General features: G+C 38.6%; 1 protein-coding gene and 1 long non-coding RNA gene across 2 annotated transcripts in view; one reads left to right on the top strand and one right to left on the bottom strand.

The window, feature by feature from the left end:
* LOC135197283 (protein transport protein Sec31A-like) overlaps window positions 1-26,126 on the bottom strand; it is a 178,742-nt gene that overhangs the window by 39,496 nt on the left and 113,120 nt on the right.
* On the top strand, window positions 4,067-11,341 carry LOC135199479 (uncharacterized). The gene is made up of 3 exons (XR_010311076.1): window positions 4,067-4,535; window positions 7,986-8,296; window positions 11,271-11,341. It is a non-coding gene; the product is annotated as an uncharacterized LOC135199479 (long non-coding RNA).

Here is a 26,126-nt window from a genome sequence, read left to right as displayed (position 1 = left end):
AAGGATATGGAAAATACAACTTCTACAGTGAAATATAAAATGGTCATGAAATAAATGAAGAATTAAACAAAGATTGGGATAACATTTTCGTAAGTGATGATATAAGGGTAAATACGGAGATATTATATAAAATATTAGAGAAAATAGTGGATAAATATATACCGAAGAAGAAAAGTAAACATCAGTCATGCATACCAAGAGACAGAAGGATCGTGTTCCAGAAAATCAGAAAGAAAGTGGGGAAAAAGGTCTTGCAAAAGAATAAGATGCATGGAAAGTTATAGAACTAAAAAGTAAGATAGAAAATGCAGGAACAAAAAGATTATACAATCAAAGGAAAATGAAAATGGGACTTCAAAAGAAAAAAAACCCTAGTAAATATCAAGCAAAACCCAACTATTATACTCAGATGCAAAAAGATGAATAAAAGAAGAATAGAAATAGGCCCTCTAAGAATTGAAGGGAGATTAACGAATGAAAAAAAGGAAATATGCAACATATTGGCAGAACGATATAAGAGAGAATTCATCCCTAGAATTGATAATGAAGATAACGATATAGAAGTAAGGGACGAAAATAGTGAATATCTAGCAGACATAGATATTAATGAAGCTGATATTGTGCAGGCTATTAATGAAATTAAAAATGGAGCTCTGCATGCAGGGCCTGTTGGTGTCCCTGCTATTTTGTTAAAGAAAGTAGTTCATATATCGCAAAGCCACTTGAAATATTATTAAGACAAAGTGTAGATACAGGCAAGATTTATGATGAGCACAAATTAGCATATATTACCCCTACTTTCAAAGTGGATCAAGACTAGAGGCAAGTAGTTAGTAGATAGGCCTGTGAGTCTAACATCACATATTATGAAAGTGTAATGAAAGGGTATGAAGAAAGACGATATTAAAAATAATTTGTTTAATATAGCACAACATGGTTTCGTACCCGAAAAAGTAACACAAACCCAACTGTTAGTCCACCGTGAGAACATATACAAAATATGAAAAGCGGAAATGAAAACAGATGTTGGTTTATCTAGACTTTGCAAAAGCTTTTGACAAGGTAGACCATAATATATTAGTGAAGAAAATTAGAAAACATAATATAGTGGATAAAGAAGGAAGATGGTTAAAAGAATTTTAACACAACAGAAAACAGATAGTTATTGCAAACGATGAGAAATCGGATGAAGCTAAGGTAATATCCGGTGTGTCACAAGGTAGGTGTTAGCTACATTACTGTTTATTATGATTGCAGACATAGACAGCAATGTTGACTCGGCAGTGAGTAAATTTCGCCAATGACACAAGAATAAGTAGAGAAATTACTTGTGATAAAGATAGGAACGCACTACAGAGAGGCCTTAACAAAGTATATGATTGGGCAGAGATAAATAGGATGGTATTTAACTCTGATAAATTTGAATCAATAAATTATGGAGACAGAGAAGGAAAGCTATATGCAATAGAGGGTGGGGACCTAATAATAGACAATCACAAATAAGGAAGCAGTTAAAGACCTTGGTGTGATGAATGAATAGGAACTTGTTATGCAATGATCAAATAGCAATTCTATTGGCAAAATGTAAGCAAAAATGGGAATGTTGTTGGCACTTCAAAACAAGAAAAGCTGAACACATGATTATGCCTTATAAAACATATGTTCGTAGTCCACTTGAATATTGCAATATGATATGGTACCCACACTATCAAAAGGATATTGCACAAATAGAGAGTGTACAAAGGTCCTTTACAGCTAGAATAGAAGAAGTTAAGGACCTTGACTACTGGGAAAGACTACAATCCTTAAAATTATATAGTCAGGAAAGGAGAAGAGAACGCTACTTGATAATTGAGGCATGGAAACAGATAGAAGGAATTGCTGAAAACATCATGGAGCTAAAATATCAGAAAGAGCAAGCAGAGGTAGATTAATAGTGCCCAAAACTATACCAGGAAAAATAAGGAAAGCACACAGGACATTAATCCACTACGCACCAGCATCGATAATGCAGCATCTATTCAATGCGTTGCCAGCTCATCTGAGGAATATATCAGGAGTGAGCGTAGATGTGTTTAAGAATAAGCTTGACAATATCTAAGCTGCATCCCAGACCATCCAAGATTTGGAAGATGCAAAATATACCGGAAGATATACTAGCAACTCTGGTAGACATTAGAGGTGCCTCACACTGAGGGACCTGGGGCAACCAGGACAAGATGTAAGGTCTGTAAGGTCTTTCTCTCAACTGCGTGATTGGTATTCCTAGATCTGCATGGGTTATTGAAACTACCCAAGTTCCCTTTTATACAGTATTTATTTGGTTTTGAGCAGATCCTAGTAAGTAAGTGGAGAGTTTGAGTTGTTCTTGTATTGTGAAAATTACTTTAAAAATTTGCAAAAGCCAATATCATTTCTATGCTTCACTCCTCACATCTTGCTGGATGATTTTTTGTAGCAGACAAGACAGTCATCCCTTTTATGTTTAGTTCCAGTTTGAAGTTAAAAATTCTTTGAATCAAGCCTTTTTCAGTGGACTCCATTTCCTCACGTATTTCCACATCTTATTGCATGTTTGAATTTGCAATTTAAAAGTGAAGTGCTTACCCTTCAATTTTCATTGCCACCCAGTGCAAAAAACCAGTTTTTTTTCATTTCTTTGTTATATGAGACAGATATACAGATATAAATGCTGAAATATTTGATCCCTGTTCTCAATAGGGGAATCAAGTTGCTGTTTTAGTAGACAGATATGTTAGCTACTATTTGTCCATGTTAAACATAACTATTCCTATAGATGATTTTTCTAAATACTGTATCACCAAAATTCCCTTAGTGATGCATACATTAGTTATATGGAATTAAGAATTTGATAATGAAAATTTAAAATACACTAGATAAGAAGTTTATGGTAGGCTTCATTTCAAGTTGTGCTGAAGTATTCTGGCTGGTCATTGAACTTGGAATACTCGGTTGACCAATGAATAATTGAAGAAACCCACATGATCCAAATCTTCATTATAGAGAATACAATAAGAAAAGAGATTTTAATACTTTCTTTTCCCTCAATAGTAAAAGACAAAGTTTGGAAGCAAAACCATTTAGATTTGTATGAATCATAATTTACCCAAGTGTGAAGTTGTAAAGAAAGTAGACTATATTAAGTGATATAAATCCTATTGAAAAATAAACCCACAAAATCACTGTATATAAAGTGTTTACTTATAATATTTACATTTTATTTTACTCCAACTCAATTACTGACAACCTACACATCTCTTGAAAATGGGCCACATTGGGCCTGAAAGTACTCCTCGAGTGGTTGAGTAAAATAAAATGTAAGTAGTACTTAGAAGTAAACACGTTATACACAATGATTTTGTGGGTTTCTTTTTCAATTTTCAAGAAGAAAAACTGAAAGAAGTTTGGGGGTTGGTTCGTAAATCCTATTTATATAAGAATTGTAAAGATAGCATATAACGGTGTATACATCTTTGGTATATATACAACATTTAAGAAGCATACCAAGTGCTTGAAAACATTGCCATAAGTTGCTGATAAATATTCTTGTCTAGTTTTAGCTCAAGATTTTTTTATTTTTATTTCATCCTTCCAGTACACTGGGAAACATATTTGTTTATGTTAGTGTTCAATATGAGATAAAACTGTTACAGTGGCACCTCCACCAGATAGACCTCAGATTAGCAGATTGTTACATAATGGATGTACCCTAGTCTGATAAAAGTATGTAATAGAAATATTTTGTATGTATCAGAGTAATCCTGTAAGTAAGCTAGGGTCATTGGACAGTGGACTAAACTAGTCTGTCCAATTGGATGACTGCTTGCATGTTCAAGAATAACTCAGTAAGTATGGCATCACATGGTGAATAAATGTAACCTTTGTTTCCAGGTTAATAACCTACCGTGCCCCACTGCTTGTAATAAGTTATTCCTATTTCTCCTCTCTCTCTCTCTCTCTATCTCTCTCGATCTCTCTCTCTATCTCTCTCTCTCTCTCTCTCTCTCTCTCTCTCTCTCTCTCTCATATATGTATATTGTATAAGTTTTTTGTAAGTTAGCTAACACATCTTGTAAGCATAAATAGGTGCAGGTATGTACATGTAATGTTGGAAGTATTCGCAGATCTTATTGAAACTGAATAATTAAATTATTTTATTTTAAATAGTTTCCAAATACCAGTTAGGATAGGCAATTAAGTAATTTATATTGAATTACTCTATACTGTCTGCTGTGAGTTGCCTCCAGGGTATCATATGGTTCCATGGTACTGTATCATGTTGGCCTTATGCCAGTCTTCAATACTTGATGGATTTCCTTAACGTACTGGAAGGGGCAGATTCCAGAATTGTTCATTAAAGTTGAGGTGCCACTGTGTATGTAATGTTTCATGGATAGCCAGCTTTTAATTCATGTGTTAGGAAGAGAAATTCACTTACACTTGCTCATTTTCACAACTTCGTTGTGGGAGGCTGATTGGTGGCGGTACCTCTGGCTGCAAAATGGCCAGTTAATGTAAGTTTAATTATTCCAGCACACACCATTCTTTTGTCTTCATTTTTGTGTACAACACGTCCCTGCACACGTTTACATTTTCAAAGGTTGTCTTGCACTGGTTGTCATTTGATGTATTTTTGAATGTTTTTGGTTTTTCACTGTTCTATACTACTCTATTTATGTATTTTCTTATCCAGATGTAACATATGAAAAAGAGAAGGAAAGTAAGTGGGTATAGGAGTTGGATTTTACAATCCCTCTGTCCAGTATTTTGGCACAAAACCTTACTTGGTTTGAATTTGTGATGCTTTTTTTGACAGCTTTTAGTATGCCAGACAGAGTTGAGGTTTTAATTATTTGGGTTCTGTAGTGGCCATAAGGGTATATAATAATGAAATGTTTTTTATCCTGCTATTTTTGGTTGTGTATTCTGTATTCTGCTATTTTTCTAATTTTAGTGTGCTCACTCTTGCTTGTAACAATACTACTTGACTGCATAATTTTGATTTTGTGATTGTTTTAAAAAATTAACAGACTAACAACCCCAGGAGAGGTGAGGATGCCATTCCTCTTGGGTAGCAAGAATGCTTTGGTGAACTTGCAATCACAGAAGAAAATTCATCAGATATTCAATAATGACATTAACAGAAATAATGACTTGTGCAATAATGCTACTGTCAAAACTAAAAGAATTTTAACCAAATCATATTAATGGAGGTTTGCATGTTATTGAACACTAATTCTTTTTTTAAGTATTTCGTAAATTTGCCTTATGCTTTAAACTTTGAAGAGTCTTGTAGAAGATCAATCCATTTAGTTTTGTCATGATGTTGGATTTTAACAATATTAAGATGGTTTTCATAACTAGCAATTTAACCAGTTATTACATATAACAGGTGTAGAGTGGCCTGTAAAGAAGTGTGTTTTTTAATACTTTGGAGCTCTCTCTCTCGTCTCTCATCCAATCTCTCTCTCTCTCTCTCTCTCTCTCTCTCTCTCTCTCTCTCTCTCTCTCTCTCTCTCATATATAACTGTTGTATTCACTACTGTCATTTTCATGATCCCCAGGGGCTAGAGATGTTGGCTGAAAGTTTCCAAGAAAATTGGCCTACAAGTATTTGTGCAGTTGACCACCAAGCATCTTGTGTGCCTAACTTAGATTTTTTGTTCATCTCATTTGTGTTAGGTTTTAAGCATAATGAACTTTATATATTATGCTACATGAATTCCAACAAAAATCCTAATATGAAACATCAGGGTTAGCCTAACCTTGAATCTCATGTTTCTCTATTAGTATTGGTAGTATTGTATATTTTGTTTATAATAATTTAATTCAAGGGTACATTTATTCCCATAATGACCTGTGTGTATTTTTCATGATGAAAATACAAAAACAGAATAAGACTTCCATATGAGAAACTAAATTGTTTATGCTTGTTGGTGATAATATCAAGAGATTTTTTTACAATTTTACTGTAAAAAAAGAGAAGATTACTGGTGTGTGTTGTTAAAGTAACTACGTATTGTTACTTTTAGCTATTCAGAATTCTGTTTACTGGCACGAAAACCACTTGCGGCTAGTACAAAGCCTGAGTTAGCCAATAGGCTGGGTGAATACCCAGTTCTTGGGATTATAAATTTTGTTGTGGATTTTCAAATACTAGGGGCTGGTAACCTTATCAATGAATTGACGAGATTGTGGCAGCAGTTGGTAGGTCTTTGAGCACATCAATAAGTTTGAATTTGTGTTCATCAAGTTTCATGCAGAACCAATCTCAAGAAGTCAATCTTCTCGGTGGATATTGATAGTTCTTCTTTCCCTCTATTGCCAACATTGGAAGCTGAATTTCTGGTTTCAGTTTCAAAAGGCAGGTTTTACCACTTCCTGTTAGGTTCATTTCTTCTCATTTTGCTCCCCCCCTTTTCTTTTTCTTTTGGTCTGGGCAAGGTAAGGACATTAGATTGCCTATCCAACAGACCTCTCTGAAAAAAAGAAGAGTCGATGACTTGTGACACATCCAGTTGATATCAACTGTCTGTTACTTTCGTTAAATCTCCTTCACTTGAATACTCTACCTTTTCATTGAGTTTTATTTGGAGTAAAACATGTCATTTGCTAATAATTCATGATTGCCATTGTATTTGCTACTATCTTTGAAAGGCACTTCATGTTATTTTGAGGAGTACCAAGTAAGGATGCATGAATATCTTTAATATAGATTGATCTTGGGCCCAATCAAGTGTAGAGAAATAAGAGAAATTTCATGACCAACATTATTATTTGTTTGTGCCAGGTTTTCTCATAGCTGACTTAGAGATTTTGGAAGTGATGAGTTCTCTCCACTTTCCTTTCCGTATAATGTTCTCTTTGTTTGAATTTTTGCCTTATCCAGAGCCATGGCTAAATAACCATTTACACCTAACTTCTCTGACAAATTAATACTCCTCTTGTAGTTACATGCCTGAACCATCTCAAACTTATTCTGACCTCTTGGGCTAAGGAGGAGGGTGTCCTTTACTAAGAGCATACAAAGAAAGTTAACTATGTTGAGGTTTCTTGTGAGCAGTGTTATGAAGAATGCTTTACCCATGGTATTTTGTATTTTAGTTGTCGCAACTGTAAGATCCCTCGCAGATAGTATTAGTTCTCCTCAGTAATGTGCATTATTTTGGTACAGTATCGTGATGGAACCATACACGCAGATGTTTGTCAGGGAACATTATCACATGAGGGATGTCTTGTATATGTACATAAACTGAAAAAATGTAGACACTTGTTCTCCCCAGAGAGAAACCAGTAGCCTACATGTGTTCAGAAATTCATTAGACATTTTCATAAATTTTTCAGTTTCTAGGCCATGAACCATTGTGTTGAATATTTTCATTTTCTATTCCCCTTGATATTGATTTCAGGCACATAATTAAAAAAGTTGAATGCTACTCTTAGATGACTGACTTTTTTAGTATATCCTGTTTTAACTATCGGGTAATAAGGCTCAGTAAAACTATATTTTTATAACATTACAGAACAGTAATATACAAAAATGGCATTAAAAATTTTGCAGCTTCCATTCAGGTGAATTTGTTAAAGATTAGCTTGTAACCTGTATGATAGAAAATGTTGTAAATTTAATTTCATCTTTTCCTCTGTTGGGAAGTAAATTTAAGCTCTTTCTTTTTAGTATATGGGAAATAGTAGGTACTGTATATGTGGTTTTGCTTTTTTGTCCTTTTAACGAACCAGGTTTATCAATCCTTAGAACTTTTTTGTGGATAGTTAAGTAGATTTTCTTGCTATATTACATGTAAATAATTTTCATGTTTCATAACAGTGGATGATAAATGCAGCATGATGAATATAAGAATTAACTTTGACATAAGTAAATAAAATACTCATTTAAAACTTCTTGCTGTAACTCCACCAGCCCCAAAAGACTGGGCTTAATTGCTTGCTTCCTCACCTTATAGGTTTTCGTCGGGGTGCCACAGCGAGTCGGTACGTCGCCGATCAAACCTCGGCACCACAGCCTCCTAACATGCTTAATCCAGCTCAGGCAGCTCCTCCAACATCTTCATACCTCCCAGCTTCTGGGCCAAATCCAAGTAGTGTTCCTAATCCCCCACCTTCAGGTATGGGAGGAGCAGCACCCTTCTACCATGGCGCTCCCCCATCGGGGCCTGTGTACGGGGATCCACTTCCAGCCAAGACTCCTGCAGCTCTTGATAACACCACTCCACGAGGATGGAATGATCCTCCACCAATCTCAGGGTCACGTAAGGTATGTGTGAAGTGCTTTTATTTCAACTAAACATTCTTTATTGGTCCAGCTGAAATACTGCTATCTTAAATGGTATACATACTGTTTAATGTACATAAATTTTTCATAGTTATTTTGAAAATATTGCTCAGGTTCATGTGAAATGGTCATAAGATTGTTTGAAAAATTGGGGTCACTTACATGAAGAGTTTAAAACAAATTAGAATGACTTAACCAGTCCTTTTCCTCTATATTTTTTTTTTTAGTTTTATAAGTCACATCACTTTAAAGAAAACAAACATTTATTAAGAAATGTTGGTACTGAATAAATCTTTGTTCATGGAACATGCAGTGTCATGGTTATAGTAATTGGAAATGTTGATGTGTTGAAGATTTTGGGATATTTCCTTCTTATTATTATAAAGGATTAGTTTATCCAGAACTCTGAGCCTAACAGAGGCTCTTCTCAGCTGGTTGGGATATTTCCTTAAATTGAAGTAAATTGACTGTATGTGAAAGTCTTGTTTTGGGGAATATTGAGCATTTTTAGGTAGTTCAGTACTTTAGGTTGTTTTGTATGTAACTGATGGGTAGGCACTTATTGATAATCTGTTTGCAGTCTTTATCCTATGGTCTCAAGGAAAAAATTGGGTAATAGCTGTTAGCTGGAGTTTTTAGAATAAAATGCTGAAAGTAATGAAAAAAGTTGTCTAGATTTGTTTCTTGAGTGTGTGAAATCTATGCTCATATCATAATTTGTTGAGTTTGTGGTAAATCTTGTGAAATATACACCTTATCTCTTGTTTTAGACATTGAATTCCAATATGTTTTATATTTTTTTAAGAAAAACTATGGCCGTGTCCATGAGGATGAGGATTGTATTTTTCCATTTTTTTATATTTTTTTATTTTTTTGCCATCTGCATGGAGTTGGAAAAGAAATAAGATTTGACAACAAGAAATAAGATTACATATTTAACAACAGACATTTAGTGTAAGGTTTTGATATAGGCTGTGTCCCTGGTATACTAAATATCTCGGCATCATTTTCATTGGACAAATGCTTTTTGAATGAAGGGCTAAGGAATGTCAGGTCTCTTGTAGTAAATTGATCCTAAATTTAAACTTGGTAGTAGTAAATAATCACTTTCTCTTGGGTAAGAGTATCTTCATTTGCTTGTTTCTTTGAATATAAGTTTACCATCACAATAGATCCTTTTTATAACTGAAATTGCTATTATCTTGTTTTGTATATAGCTTATACTACTATAATAAAACCACTTTTAAAAGGAAATTGATAATATTGGTTAAAAGTAGTACTAAAGCCTGTATGTACAATATTATGTATAGTTGAACTTAAAAAGGAAATTAGCTTGATTCATCTGTTTTTTATTGAAATGGCCAGAGCACAGTAATGCTCTCTGTAGGCTCCTGATTAAAACATTCCTTGTAGCTTGCTAGAAGTACATTTTCTGAAATAGAATAGCTTATACATACATAATTATATTCTAATGGGTATTTTTAGGAAAAATTTAAAATGGGAATGTAGTGTATGGTGGTGGTGCAGGATTTTATGACTCCAGATATGTAGGTGGGTAGTTTTTTCATAAGTACAGTAAATTTTGAAATGCCTTATGATAATTTTTTATGGCATATTTGTTATTGTATGGAGGTCATGTGTTTGACAGTAATTAATAGAAACTGTATTCGGAATGATTGAAGCTGCCAACTGTCTTCTGTATTTTGAAGTACTCATATTTTGATTTTGATTGTTAATTGCTTATGTTTAATTTTGCTCTTGGGAGAAGTGGAGTATTACCTTTTGTCACTGCAGATTAAGCATGAAGTATGGAAACTTTGGGTTTTGTAAGTGCCAATGAAGAAATATGCATGTTTCACTACTGGATAAGTAGAAGAATGTCAGTTATCATATACAGCCCAAGCATAAACCCCCTTTTAATTTCTGTAAGGAATACTTCAGCTCTCAGTGACCAAAATAGTGAAATTGGAAGTATTGAGTGAATGTTGAAAGATAATTGGTGATATTTGTCACTGATAAACTGGCAAACAATAGATAATTTTGGGTATACTTTAGACAGTGACAACAACTGAACAATAATTAGGTAAATGTTTGGAATTCCATGTTTTTTTTTTTTTTCTCACTGAATGGTTGAAGTTGCCTTACATGCGATATGTATGAAACAGTTTGTAAGTTCGGAAAAAGCTAACTTCTATAAGGTAGACACCTGGAGAACAAGAGTAGATCAAGAAGAGAGGCTATTGTTGGTTATAAACTTGTTAGTCCGGACATTACATAAGCAGTGAGATTACTTTCCCTACCTTCCCTGACAGATAAGAGACCTGTAGTATTAGGAATATTTGGGGTGTGTTTTGAATAGAGGAACAAATATGAAGGGATTGAGATGAAACTTTAGTACATGGTAGTGAGTTTAAAGAACCTTTTAGGGATAGTAGCGTATGATGAAACGGCCACCCCAGAAAATTATTATAAAATGAGTATACTTGATCCTTATACTTACTGGTATATTCAGATTACCTAGTTTATTTTTTTCCTGGATTTTCCTTCAATATTCTTGTTAACATGAAGCTGCTTATTCCTAATTATATCTGATATAGCATTGTAAGCTAGAGACTAGGCAACATTGCTATAGTAGATATGTATTTTGGTCATAGAATACTGTCCTTTTTATACTGTTATTCTAATATTAGTAATTTGTATAGTATAATTTTCATAAGGCCATTGTCCTTTATGGTTGATTTCAGTTACTGCAAAAATTACCCTACTTTAGAACCTGGTATCTCTCTCTAACCAGTGCAATTTAACTGTTTAATTTGTTAACTACCTTAAATGGCTGTATTATGTAATTGAATGTAACAAAAGATGGGCTTAAATCTGTAGAGTTGATACCCTAGTCCTCATGATGCCTCTGTAGCTTGTGATATGAGGAGTAATGCTTGATTTTATGAAATACCAGGATTTCGATGGTGATATTAGGCTTGGTGGAGGCCATTCGGGTGACAAGAGGTTGCTGAAACTAAAACAGGTTGGTTTACCTATTGGGCAGCATGAGGCATGCAAGCTTTTTGCAAAGGGCCATGCTATCTGCCATCACCAACTGCTCTTGACTGTGTGTTTGGGTTTGTGGGAGGCTTAATTTTTTTTTCAAAATACTTCATAACTCTATATAATTATGAAAAGCCTTGTCACAGTATAATTTCTCTGACAGTCTTAAGCACTACACACTGAAGTTCCTTGTTTTGTCTTTCACTAGAATTGTCTCCTAATTAAGAACTGTTGCTTTTTTCTTGGGAAGGGTTACTGCTACTGAAGAGCTAACACTTGTGGTCCAACATATGTAGTTTATTGACATTAAATATATTACAAGAGAATGGTACAAACAAAAATCTCTTTACAGGCATGACTTTTAGCAGTCTTGAATGCCAGATTTAAATGAACCTGACTTTGATATTCAAGGGAGAAGCACAACCTGTGAAGGATATCAGTTATTTCATAGCATCACCAAGGACATTAACATGCTTGGTACTCAACACTGAAGCCATTTAGTTTTTTGTAGTTTCTGAAATGAGATTGAACTTCGCATGTAGTATTTTTAGTTATAATAAAAATTAGTCCAGTATGTTTTGTTATTCAGTTTTGAAATAACTAATCTTGCCAAGATAGTTGAGGTATCACTGGGTGCTTTGTATTTGCTTTTTAGTGAACTTTATAGCAGCTTTTGTGCTGGAAGGACAAGCAGTCTTTATTCACTGTTGTAACTAACAGTATTGAATGTAGAAATTGATTTACTGAATTAATTTAGATAGAGTAATGTTGATTGTAGACAGTTGTTATAAAAGAGAATTTAGAAATAAATTTTAAGGACTTAAGATGAGTGGGTGTGATGTTGCCAGTGTTTGGTTTTAGCATTCAGTTCTCTTATGAGACCAAATTCTTTGATGTATACTACTATTTATTCCATTGATAAAGAATTGTATATGCCTTGAGAGTCACATAGAATTGAATGTTGCTGTTCTTCATGGTCTTGAGCTTTCAGTTGTACATAAGAGCTCCTTATCACACTGTGGTGGTATAACACCAAAGGTTCTTGGAGAATCCCTTTGGCCCAGCTGTATTTTTTCTGCCTTTCCACACCATGATTAACCCCACCTACCTTCAATTTTCATAGTTCATTGAGAAGAAAGCCTTTATGGAGAGCCTTATAAAAGCATGATATATATTAAGATTTGAACCTGTTTTGTAAAATCTCTTTATTTTGATAATTATATTGGTTATAGCAGTAAGTGGGTAACCCAGAGGATTACGTCTAATCCTATCTTAAGGCATGTAAAATTATTAATACTGGGTGTGCGTAAAGATTTTGGTATGGTGCTGTCTTTCTTGTGTTGTTCAGTTTTTTTTAGTACAGTAAAATCATTGAACCTATGGAAAACCCCCATATCTATTTAGTCCCCTTAGGATATGGGTAGGCATTATGCTAATGAATCAGTCTTCAGCAAGAGTGCTCAACAGAGAACCTTATCAATTTACAGAATACATACTGCATTTGATAACCATCATATATCTTTAGAGACCTCTATTTTTGTCTGCTATTTAGCTTTTTATTTTGTAGGTGGGTGTTAATTCTTTCAAGCCCAGACATATCATGAATGATTGTAACTTGGTTAATTGTAGGCTCCTTGTATGATGATGGTACAGTGTCAAAGGGTTTCTCTGTATTCCGGGTAATGTTTGGAAGCTTTTCGTATACAATATTCTCAGTTGTATCCTGTGTTGGAAGTTTTGTTAGCTTTGAATCAAAGTTTATCTGTTTGAAAATGTTTACATTAATTATAATATTCTCTATATCCTTTTGCACATTTCTAAATGCAAATTTCAGATTCTTGTATAGCCTATATTTGTTTATTGCCATTTGTCCTTGTTTATTCTGCAAACACTTACCAGATTTCAGTTGTCAATGGAACACTGAAATAAGAGGCTTTTGGAAGCAGCCGAAAAGGACATCTATCAGAGATAGTCAAATCATAATCTGTAACAGGCTTTCCTAAAAGGTATAGATCTAGGGAAACTGCAGAAGGGATAAATAGCTTTTCAACAATAATGGAACAAAAATGTCACATTGATCTGTGCAGATTTAGGGAGCCTTATGATTGATATCTAAAATTTCAGGAAACCTATACCAATGAATATTTTTAGTGTTCTAAAAAATTATCAAATATAATTGTTATGTCTGATGTTGCTATTGCAAGTAGGGAACCTTAAAAGAGTATAAATGTGATTCATAGGTTCTGATTGGTTAATGAAATGAATGAGTATTAATGACACTTTAAATGAATTGAAATGGAAGAATGGGTGCCAATATTTGCTAAACTAATCAGAGTAAATAGTATTAGTGTGCTGAAATTTAGCCTCATGCCTCATTACTATATGTAGCACTTCTGATCCTTTCTGATGGTCTTGAAAAATGTTAAGTGATTGATGATGATGTACTCTGCCAGAGTTAAGATGTTACGTTCTTTTTTGAAGGCCACTTGATGGCACAAAACTTTCTTTACCCTGCAGGATATAATGAATAACACAGTAGTATACCTGGGTTTTGCGACTTATTTGTAAAGTTTGTATGTTAGATGCAATATTTTTTTTTAATAAACTGTTCATAAATTTTGCTTTAGTTGTAGCTTCTATAGAATTGGGTATAACTTTTTATGGTTTGAGGTTACATCCATTCATAATTCATCAGTAATTACTGAATCCTTTTCAACACTTATTGAATCATAATTAGATCAGGCCATGGTTTTCAAAGTTTTTGAAAATGATACAGAAGCTTATTGGATTAGAATTTAAATTACAGTACATATTAACCCTCTTACGCCGACTGGACGTATTTTACGTCGACATTTTTGTCTCCCGTGTGCCGACTGGACTATTTTACGTCGACTTACAAAAGTTTTTTTTTTAAATTCGCGAAAATACTTATAGGCCTACCAGCCTAAAACTTTTGAATCACGCCGCCTTGGGGGATGCTGGGAGTTCACGGATCAATAAGGTGTTGTTTTGTTTACAATCGTTACGCAGGCGCGCAAGCGCGAATTTCTTTCTTGCCACACTAAAAAGTGTCGTGACACATCTCGGAAATTATTTCGTCACATTGACATAATTTTTGTACCATTGTAAATTAGCCGTTACATGAAGTATTATATATGAAAATGTGCGCATTTTTATGTAGAATACAACAATAAAATACTCATGATTGTAGCTTTTATCAGTTTTGAGATATTTTCATATAAATAACGATAATTGCCAAAATTTCAACCTTCGGTCAACTTTGACTCTATCGAATGGTCGAAAAACGCAATTGTAAGCTAAAACTCTTATACTTTAGTAATATTCAATCATTAACCTTAATTTTGCAACTAATTGGAAGTCTCTAGCTCAATATTTCGATTTATGGTGAATTTATGAAAAAAACTTTTTCCTTATGTCCGCGCAGTAACTCTTCCGAAAAAAATCATACGTGCGATTGTGGTAATGTTTGCACCATTTTAAAATTAGCCATTATATAAAGTTTTATATATGGAAATGTGCGCAATTTCATGCACAATTACAACTAAAAACAACCCATGGTTGTAGCTTTTATCAGTTTTGAGATATTTTCATATAATAACCGATAATTGCCAAAATTTCAACCTTCGGTCAACTTTGACTCTACCGAAATGGTCGAAAACGCAATTGTAAGCTAAAACGCTTATATTCTAGTAATATTCAAGCTTTTACCTTCATTTTGCAACAATATTTCGATTTATGGAGAATTTATGAAAAAAATAACATTTTCTTTATGTCGCGCTGTAACTCTTCCGAAAAATCATACTTGCGATTGTGGTAATGTTTGCACCTTTTCATTTTAAATTAGCCGTTACATAAAGTTTTATATATGAAAATGTGCGCAATTTCATGTAGAATACAACCAAAAATAATTGAATGTTGTAGCTTTTCTCATTTTGAAATATTTGCATATAAATCACGATAAATAGAAAAAAAACACCACATTCGGTCAACTTTGACTACGGAAATGGTCGCAAACGCAATTGTAAGCTAAAACTCTTATACTTTAGTATATTCAGTCATTTATCTTCGTCTTGAAACAAATTCGAAGTCTCTAGCAAAATATTTAGATTTATGGTGAATTTAAACAAAAATCTTTCCTTCCCTCCGCGCGTGGATTCTCCGTCACAAATCTCCGAAATGCGTACGTACCATTCTCGGAATATTTGCTCCGTTTCTATATTTGGCATTTCATAGAGTTTTATATATGAAAATGTGTGCAATTTTATGTAGAATAAAACTAAAAATATTTGAAGGTTGTAGCTTTTCTTATTTCCGAAATAATTGCATATAAAATGTTATATAAAAAATTCGACATTTGGTCAACTTTAACTCGTCAGATATGGTCGAAACTGCAATTGTAAGCTAATACTCTTACGTATAGTAATATTCAATCATTTTTCTTCATTTTGAAAGAAATTGGAAGTCTCTAGGACAAAATTTAGATTTCTGGGCTCAGCTCGTGTCGCCAGCGAAATATCCTTTAATCTATTATTTCTAGGGTAAATGTACTAACACATACCAGAGAATAAATAAAATAAAGAAAAAGGTCAGTACAACTGACTCGCTCACCCTCTAGGAGGGCGTCGGTATGAACACTAGGCGAGTGAGACCACTACCACGAGCCAAATGCCAATAGAAATCTCCCACTACAAAACCCTCCAAGAGGGGAGCCGTCCCACAGAGGGAGCAGCTCGTACTACTGCTACACCATCCCATGCTTGCGACTGCTGCGCCTCTAGTGGCCATCCTTTTCAGTTAGCTCACACGAGTCGCACGTGTTATTTTTCGCTCTGTGTTTTTTGTGCCCTTTCTTCGGATTTTCCATAATGGAGCGTGCAGCTATTGCAGCAGCTAAGTTAAGTACTCAGTATTTACGGTTAGCGTGTTTTTTCCGTCCCCGAGACGATATTTGCCGTTTTTTAGGTATAGATACGGTCTCGGGGGCTGGAAGCATGGCAGCATGGTCCTGCCTCATGTGGGGTTCGTTCTTGGTCTCCCATACCTAGAACATCCCTTATTATTTTACGCTCTATTTTGATTATCCGCTCTTTTACGCCTACTCAAGTTGTTATACATGTATGTATTTCACCTTATGTAGGCTTTTTCTATCCAGACCCTAGTCCAGGTTCTTAGTATCGGCCTCTGACTAGCTTTGAGTGGTAGACTTGCCTTCGGGCTAGTCGCACACTCCTGGATTTTTTCTCTTGCTATTTTACATTCTTTCTTTCATTTTTATTATATATTATATTTATATGCTTTGTTATTATTAGGTTAGTTGGCGTCTGGCTTAGCCTAGGTCCTGGCTCGTAGAGCCTACTCTACCGTTGCATTCATACGCGGTCGCTTCCTCATAGCTTCTCTCTGATCAGTTGGTTTTAGCCCTATGGGCCTATATGCTACCGCTTTTCAGTCCTGGTTGCTTCTCGATAGCTTCTCTCTGATCAGCTGGTTGGCCTAGGCTTGGTTACCGTACCTTGTTTACCGCCTCGTGGTCACTACGTGATCACGAGCCAGCCAGACGCCTGCCAGTCCCCCTCCCCTCCTCTCCCGCTCTACCATAGAGTCGGGCGGGGGTGGGTCGGTCTGTCCTTGCTCGCCCAGCATGCCCGAGCCTGCCTCCCCCTCCCCCTCCACCGGAGGGGCCTGGGAGTCCGACAGTACCTGACTGGTTCCGACCTCTCCGCTTCTCGGCTCGGCCGGGTGGTACGTTGTGGGGGGCTCTGGCCTTCCCCCCCCTCCGTTACTTCCTTGTCGCTCCGGGTTAGTGCGAGTCTGTATGTCATCTCGCCCTTCCCTCCTTACTAGTTCTCCTCCCTACCGGAGTTCTGGTATCCAGCGTAAGGGTATAGTCCACCGTAGTTGGACCGGAGCATACAGCGGGTTAGTGCGAGTCTGTATGTCATCTCGCCCTTCCCTCCTTACTAGTTCTCCTCCCTACCGGAGTTCTGGTATCCAGCGTAAGGGTATAGTCCACCGTAGTTGGACCGGAGCATACAGTGGGTCTTTACTAACCGTACCGTATTGCTGAGTTACTACACTCCGCTTCACTGGACCTAGTCCGGTTCACTTGCTATAGGTTTAAGTTATCTTTAAGTTTATCTTAAGTTTCTTAAACCATCACCACCCCTCCCTTGTATTTACCGGATCTCTCCGGGATTATAGCCTATTCAGGCAATGCAGGGAGGGGTTATGCCCAAATTTTTTCCGAGCTCCGCCACGTAACGGAGTTCTTTTGTCCTTAGTCTGTAAGTGTTACCCCTTTAAGATACTCATGTGTCTTCCCACTTACAGGCCACCAACTTTGAGCATCCGGGATGTTCCGCTACACTTCAGGACCCCTGTGGACACGAAGTTTGCCGGTCCCATGCTCCATGCGCGACTCCGCACGGGGACATCCAGGTCTGGTACCATGAGACGTGTACCATATGTTACGATCTGGTGAGCCAGCTTTTGGAAGGCGTAAGTATTCCATCTCCGCATGCCGCTCCGCTTCTTTTAGTACTTAAGTTTTCATATTTTCTTTAACTTAAGGCATCTACTTTAAGTTATACTCTAAGTTTTAGTTTTAAGTGCTTCTTAAATCTAAAATATACCCTCTCTTACAGGCTCCGGCAGTAAGAGACACGGTATTGGCTACCCTGCGGGCCTGGGTCGGAGGTTTTGGCAAGAACGCCGCCAAGGGTCAGCCCTACATACTGGAGAAGCGTTTAGCTCTGTTAATCTTCCCCGGTGGCAAGACGACTGGATACGTCGACCCGGTAGAGGCGGACCCCTCTATTGCTTTTATCCAACAACAGCTGGCGGCCTCCTTAACTGAACAAGACCAGGATATCTCCACGGATGTCGCAACCCTGGATATAAATGTTGAACCTATGGTAGGTATAGACGACCTGTTGGTCGAGGTAAGTAATGCAGGTGCCCAAGGGTCCCCCTTGGGAGCGACTGTTTCTTCTACCCCTGCAACTTCACCATCCTTCCCAGGCTTTACCGGTGAGGAGTTATATACTCCTCCAGAGGCTTCGGTTAGGCCTAAGATCAAGTCTAAACATATGACCTTGACTAAGACGTCATCGTCCTCGAAGAAGACGTCTTCGTCTTCTTCTTCGCGTAAGTCTCCGGCTCGTAATCCCGGCCCAGACAGGTCTAAAGGGTCTAGCTCCGGCTCAAAGTCCTCCAAGAGTAAGCCTAAGGAGAAATCCCGCACCCCGGCAGTATCACCAGTTCCACTACCTTTGGTGCCTATTCAAAGTCTCCCCTCCACCTCCGCAGCAGCGCCGGCTCTGGAGACTAATGCTGGCCTGTTACAACAGGTGGGCGACTTGGTAGGCTCCCTTAAGACGAGTATGGAACATATGATATCTCGTCTGTCGGACAGGATAACTTCTCAGGACACATATAGCCGGCTAAGAGAAGCCCCTCTTGTCCTCTCCCTCAACCTCTAACGCTAGTGGATCTCAGCTTCCCGTCATATGACTCGTGCCCGCTTTCTCCATGAACAATCCTTGGAGAGTAGCGTCATACGCTCCCTTCCAAGATGGTCTCATCTCCATACCGGAGTTTGGAACTCGAAGAATAGAGGACTTCGAGTTCTACCCGGAAGGCCTGCAGGCTCCCTTCATAGGCTACGCTAGGCTCACGCCTTCGGCTATGGTTAGAGATGACAAGGTTCCAAAAGAGACAGTCCTCTATTCTCGGGACCAAGCCCAACGAGAATGGCTTAGATGTCTGGATGACATGGACTGCTCGAATACCAAGATCCAACCATTCAAAAGTCCCTTTACCATTTTCACGATGGACGGAGGTACCCCGCTCCCTTTCCTTTCCAAGATAGCGAGGTCGACCATCTCAGCAGCTCAGAAAGGAGAACCTATGCCTCAGCTAAAAGAAGCAGACCCCACTTCTCCGTTGCTCCCTTCAATTGGAGAATTATGGGAGGACTTGCCTAACACTTTCACAGCTGGCAAACTCAAACCTGACTGTGCTATGGAGCAGTTTGGTGGAAAGCTGCCCAGGCTCCCTGATAGTCTTATTCAGGCAGAGTTTGACTCGAAGACACGACTAGCCAGGTCAATCAACTTGATGGCTATGTCTGAGGTAGCAACCATGGCTTATGGCTCAGAACCAATTTTTAAGCTTATGACCAAAGCCCTGACTCAAACGGTGCAGTCAGACATGTTCGAGTTTGCCACTGCTAGAACAAATTGTAGAAAGCATGTATTGCTAGAGGCAACCATTCGGCATGAGCCGAATAGGTTACTTTCTTCCAACATCTGGGGCGCAGATCTCTTCCCAGAGGCGATGGTAAAGGAAGTACAAGCGGAGGCTACAAGGTTGAACCAAAGCCTTAAGGACCGTTGGGGTCTTACGGCTAGGAGAAGGCAAGACTTAACACCAAAAGGTAAGGGACAAAGGAAGCCTAGACGTTTCCAACCTTACCAAAAGAAGCAGCCGCGCTTCCCTCAACAAGTTCCTACAGTGCCGTTAGTGCAGACAGCTCAGCCCTCCACGGCTAAAGGCCAATCACAGCCTATTTATGTGATATCCCCTCAGCCTCAACCCTCCACCTCATACGCCATCTCTCCAGCTTACAATCCAGCCTTCGAGAGTCAAGCTTCTCAGAAGTATGACCGCTCGAACAAGGGAGGCAGAGGTAAGCGGTCCTTTCGTGGGAGAGGATCGGGAGGCCCCTTCAATAGGGGAAAGCACTTCAGAGGAGGTCGAGGGGGTTACCAGAACCAATGAGGAACTTCAGGTAGGAGGGAGGCTGTTTTACTTTCGCCACAGGTGGAACTTCAGCCACTGGGCTCAGAGCATAGTGTCAAAAGGGCTGGGTTGGAGCTGGTTGACGAACCCACCTCCAGCCAGACCTTTCCGTCAACTTCCTTCCAAGGAATTGACAGAATACGCAGAGGACCTCCTTCAGAAAGGAGCTATAGTCAAAGTCAAAAGATTAAAATTTCAAGGTCGCTTGTTCAGCGTCCCGAAGAAAGGCTCAAACAAAAGAAGGGTAATCTTAGACTTGTCCCGCTTAAACTTAGCCATCCGCTGCGACAAGTTCAAGATGCTCACGATCTCACAGGTGCGGACCTTACTTCCCCGTGGGGCCGTCACCACCTCTATCGATCTTACAGACGCCTACTATCATATCCCTATTGCAAGACACTTCCGTCCGTATCTGGGGTTCAAGATAGGAGACCAGACGTTCTCCTTCAAGGTAGTCCCGTTCGGGCTCAACGTGGCACCCAGGGTGTTCACGAAGCTAGCGGAAGTAGTAGTGCAACAGCTCAGAGCTCAAGGGATTATGGTAGTAGCGTATCTCGAACGATTGGTTGAATTTTGGGCCCCATCAGTCGAGGATAATGCTAACAAGGCCACACTGAAAGTGGAATCGATTCCTAGAGTATCTAGGATTCAAGATAAACAGATCCAAGTCCAGACTCACCCCAGAGTCAAACTTTCAGTGGCTAGGCATTCAATGGAATCTATCCTCACACACTCTGTCGATTCCGTCCACCAAAAGGAAAGAAATAGCGAAGTCAGTCAAGCAATCTCTAAGTCACAAACTGGCATCGAGAAGAGCTCAGGAAAGGATCCTCGGCTCTCTCCAGTTTGCTTCAGTAACGAACATCCTAATGAAAGCCAAACTGAAAGATCTAACCAGGATCTGGCGCTCTCGGGCAAATGTCAGGTCCAGGGACAAGCTATCCTCAGTACCTCTGGTTCTAAAGAACCGGCTTCGGCCGTGGGCGAAAGTCAAGAATCTGTCAGTGTCAGTCCCTCTTCAGTTCCCTCCACCAGGGATTACCATCCACACAGACGCATCCTTAAGCGGCTGGGGAGGGTACTCCCAAGTCAAAATAGTGCAAGGAATTTGGTCACCCCAGTTCCGTCAGTTTTTCCATATAAACGTACTGGAGGGCAATGGCAGTCTTTCTGACTCTGAAAAGATTACGCCCCCCCCACCGAGGGTACTCCCACATAAAGCTAGTCTTGGACAGCGCAGTGGTAGTACATTGCATAAACAGAGGAGGCTCCAAGTCACGTCATCTAAATCACGTCATGATAGCCATCTTCTCCCTGGCAGACAAATTCAGTTGGCATCTTTCCTCCACCCACATAGCTGGAGTAAGAAACGTCATAGCAGACGCCCTATCCCGATCAGTACCCCTAGAGTCGGAATGGTCTCTAGACGAGAGTTCGTTCCGATGGATCCTTCAAAGAGTCCCAGGGCTACAGGTGGATCTCTTCGCATCACAAGCGAATCACAAACTACCGTGTTATGTAGCCCCCAACCTGGACCCTCTGGCTTACGCCACAGACGCCCTGGCTCTGGACTGGAACAACTGGGAGAAGATTTACGTCTTCCCTCCAGTGAATCTTCTTATGAAGGTTCTAGACAAACTCAGGACATTCAGGGGTCAAGTGGCTCTAGTAGCCCCAGACTGGCCGAAGAGCAATTGGTACCCCCTGATCCTGGAACTGGGCCTTCGTCCCCTTCGGATCCCCAGTCCCAAGCTCTCCCAGTCAGTACAAACGAAGACTGTGTTCGCTTCCTCAGGGATTCTCAAAACCCTAACTTTATGGATTTCATGAAGTTTGCGGCAAAAAGAGATGCGAATATTGACCCTCAGAATATTCTTTTCTTGGAATCCGATAAAAGGGATTCAACTTTGAGGCAGTATGATGCTGCTGTCTAAAAGTTAGCAATCTTCCTGAGAGAGTCTGATATCAGAATCATGACAGTTAATTCTGCTATATCCTTTTTCAGATCGTTATTTGAAAAAGGTTTAGCAGCTAGCACGATTACGACAAACAAGTCAGCATTGAAAAAGATATTTCAATTTGGATTTAATATAGACTTGACAGATACCTATTTCTCGTCTATTCCTAAAGCATGTGCTAGACTTAGGCCCTCTGTCAGGCCTACGTCAGTTTCATGGTTCTTAAACGATGTTCTAAAACTGGCTTCAGAAACCGATAATGACACATGCTCGTTTATGATGCTCCTAAGGAAAACTCTGTTTTTATTAAGCCTAGCTTCAGGAGCAAGAATTTCAGAACTGTCGGCTTTATCCAGGGATCCGGATCATGTTCGATTCCTTCCCACAGGGGAAGTACTACTTTCTCCGGAACGTAGCTTTTTAGCAAAGAATGAAGATCCTTTGATGAGGGGGGAACCTTGGAAGGTACTACCCCTTCCACAAGTTGTTTCCCTTTGTCCGGTTTCAACCTTACGAGCCTTTCTATCCAGGACCTCCTCTTCCTCATCAGGGCCCCTCTTTAGGAGGGAAAAAGGTGGTACTTTATCCACTAAAGGCATCAGGCAACAAATCCTGTACTTTATCAAACAAGCCAATCCTGACTCCTTTCCAAAGCACATGATGTCAGGGCAGTAGCCACCTCAATTAATTATTTCCAACATATGAATTTTGCTGATTTAAAGAAGTATACCGGTTGGAAATCGCCGACAGTGTTCAAACGTATAGTGCCCCTCTTGTCTGGTTAGGGACACTCACATCTGATCACCATACTAATCTCATAGATGTTATCCCCTTATTTTTATGCTAGGGGATACATCATAGTGCAATGGTTACGGGTTTTGTATATTAAGTCATATACATTCCTAGATATATTATTTTATCATTGATCAAATATTTATGTATATTTATGCTAAATTGCTATCTCTATTTTTGATACATGTTGTTACACAGATTTGTTATGATAGGTAATAATTGTACCTATTTGTATATGTAAATTACCTTATATTATTAACATAATTAGATTTAAGGGTAATTTAAGCATAATTCTATTTTATTTTACTGTGTACTTGTATCTTTTAGCAATTATATTCATTATTTTATTTTATATCTTTTATTTGAGACCTATTTTGTTTTATTATATTTTATTTACTTTGTTTACAATCTTGTGCTGTTTCTCTGGTACGATTTCGCGCAAGCGACACGAGCTGAGCCCAGAAAAAGGATTTTGACGTTAGGAAAAATCTATTTCTGGGCGATTGGCTCGTGTCGCCAGCGAAATACCCCCCCTACCCATCCCTTCGCTCAAGATTGTCTGCTAACTTCAGGATGGCCACTAGAGGCGCAGCAGTCGCAAGCATGGGATGGTGTAGCAGTAGTACGAGCTGCTCCCTCTGTGGGACGGCTCCCCTCTTGGAGGGTTTTGTAGTGGGAGATTTCTATTGGCATTTGGCTCGTGGTAGTGGTCTCACCGCGCCATAGTGTTCATACCGACGCCCTCCTAGAGGGTGAGCGAGTCAGTTGTACTGACCTTTTTCTTTATTTTATTTATTCTCTGGTATGTGTTAGTACATTTACCCTAGAAATAATAGATTAAAGGATATTTCGCTGGCGACACGAGCCAATCGCCCAGAAATAGATTTTTCCTAACGTCAAAATCCTTTTTATGGTGAATTTTTGAAAATTTATTTGTTTGTTTACGTCCGCGCTTTACGAATTCATGCATTATTTTGTGATAATATTTTCTCTGTGTTGCTTTATCGTTTTTACAATGTGTTTATATACCAAAATGATCGCAATTTAGTGTACATTACAATGAAAAAAAAAGTAACTTGTTACCTTTAACCGTTTTGCGCACAGCGCAATTTAAATACAATTATATATGAAATTTCGTTTTTGCGCTATCCATATATTGCATTATTTATATATGAAATAAATGATAATTTTTTTCATTTCTGATGGTTGCATACTAAACTTCAGCCAATGAAAAAAAATGGAGCCAAAAATGAACTCTTAATCTTGAAAACTAAGTGCGCTGTGATTTTTTGAAAAAAATATTTTTCCGCTTCCGCGCTCACTCTGAAACACCTCCGGCACACGGGAGACAATTTTTTTTTACCGCATCGGCGTAAGAGGGTTAACATAACAAAATGGCAAGGTTTTACCAGAAGAAAGTTTTTACTTTCAGTGATCTTTGAACTGGAAAATGTAATATAGAAAGAAGGTTATTTATTTGTTGATTTTTGAAAGGGCCAGAATGTTTTAACATAGACCTTTTCATGATAGCATTAAAAAAAATTGCATTTACTGGGCTTAGAAAATTATTGTTATTAATAAGTATGAAATTAAATTTATCTTAAAATGAGAAATTTTCTAAGACAATTTGTATTTTTCATAGCTACAAAACCTGAGGTCTTAACAATAAGATCATTTCTACCGCCTAGCTGGATCCGGTTTCAAAAAACAGATGAAAGTAAGGAATCTTGTGATATCTGGCAACACTTGCATAGATCGGGTGAAGAGTGGTTAGACTCATACTTGGAGGGTAGGTACAAGACATCCTAAACCAGCCGGGGCCTAGCCCACCAGTTCAGCTTCCAGAAGAAATGACTTCTGGAGAGGGACTGAAGCCCATTGAGTAGCTAGATAAATTGATATCTAACGACTCAGACCCTGAGTGACGTACTAATGATATATGGGAGAACCTTATTTTATAGGGAACCAGAAAGAGAAACTTTGACTGTCCAATAGCAAACCAATACACCAGGGGGTTTGTACTACTCCCAACTCCTTGCCAAGGAGTCGAGCACTATGCTACCGAATAGAGGGTTTGTATTTGTATATTAAGCGACCACACTATCAGTATGACTACCTTTCTCATCTGTATCAGACCAGTCCAGCGAATGACATGTCTATTCCTTAAACCGCCGGAAGGAAGAAGGAAAGTTACAAGAGAAAGAAGGAGACCATCCAACTCTCATCTCTCATCCAAACAATCATCTTAGGTAAGATATAAAAGTGCCCTGTTAAGGGCAACTAGAGTTACACAACCTGTTGGGCAGCCACCACAAGACCAAGGGAAAACGTGGCCGCAGATCTGTGAGCAACGTCCTTAAGATAGAAAGAGGTGAACATGGACTGGCATAACCAAGTACCAGCGCTCAGCACTCTTATGTATAGCCAAGTTCTTTTTGAAAGCCAGAGAGGGACCAATACCCCTTAACGTCATGCGCTCTAGCCTGCACAGGCGTGGTGGTGGAATCATCAAGAGTCAAGTATGCCTGTCTAATGGCTTCCTGTATCCAAAAAGAGATAGTATTCTTAGACACCTCTTTCTTCATACCACCTGTGCTAACAAAAAGTCTGCGGCAGCCTGGTCTAAGGTGCCAAGTCCTTTTAATATAGCAATGCAGGGCCGGACAGGGCACAACAAAAGCTCTTGAGCATCACCATCCACAAAGTCATTAAGTGATGGAATGGAAAACGAAGTGAATCTGTCATCGTGCACAGAGGGATTTTGGGTCTTGGCCACAAATTGCCCTCCGGGACAAATTCAAAGGACACCAACCCCCAACCCCTGGTGGTGCTTCACATCATAGCTTAGACCGTGGAGCTCTCCAACCCTCTTGGAAGATGCCAAGACCAGAAGGAAATCTGTCTTGAGCGTCAAGTTCCTGTTAGATGAGTGACGCAGTGGCTCATATGGACTCTTATGAAGCTCTTGAGAACCAAGGAAACATCCCACGTCAGAGGCTCGAGCTCTGTAGGAGAACTCGACTGCTCAAACCCTTAACTAGCAAGGAAAGTTCCCAGGAGAGAGAAATCGATACCTCTAAGGCGTAACACCAAACTCTGGGCCACCCTGTAGCCTTTAATGGCAGAAACAGAACAAACATTTCTTGTCACTGGAAGAGGTTAAAAAGTCTGCTATTCGCTGAATAGAGGTTGCG

The sequence above is a fragment of the Macrobrachium nipponense genome, chromosome 23, assembly GCF_015104395.2.
Source record: "Macrobrachium nipponense isolate FS-2020 chromosome 23, ASM1510439v2, whole genome shotgun sequence".
NCBI classification, from domain to species: domain Eukaryota; kingdom Metazoa; phylum Arthropoda; class Malacostraca; order Decapoda; family Palaemonidae; genus Macrobrachium; species Macrobrachium nipponense.
Note: the sequence above shows the minus strand (reverse complement) of the source record. Positions and strands in the feature narration are given on the sequence as shown.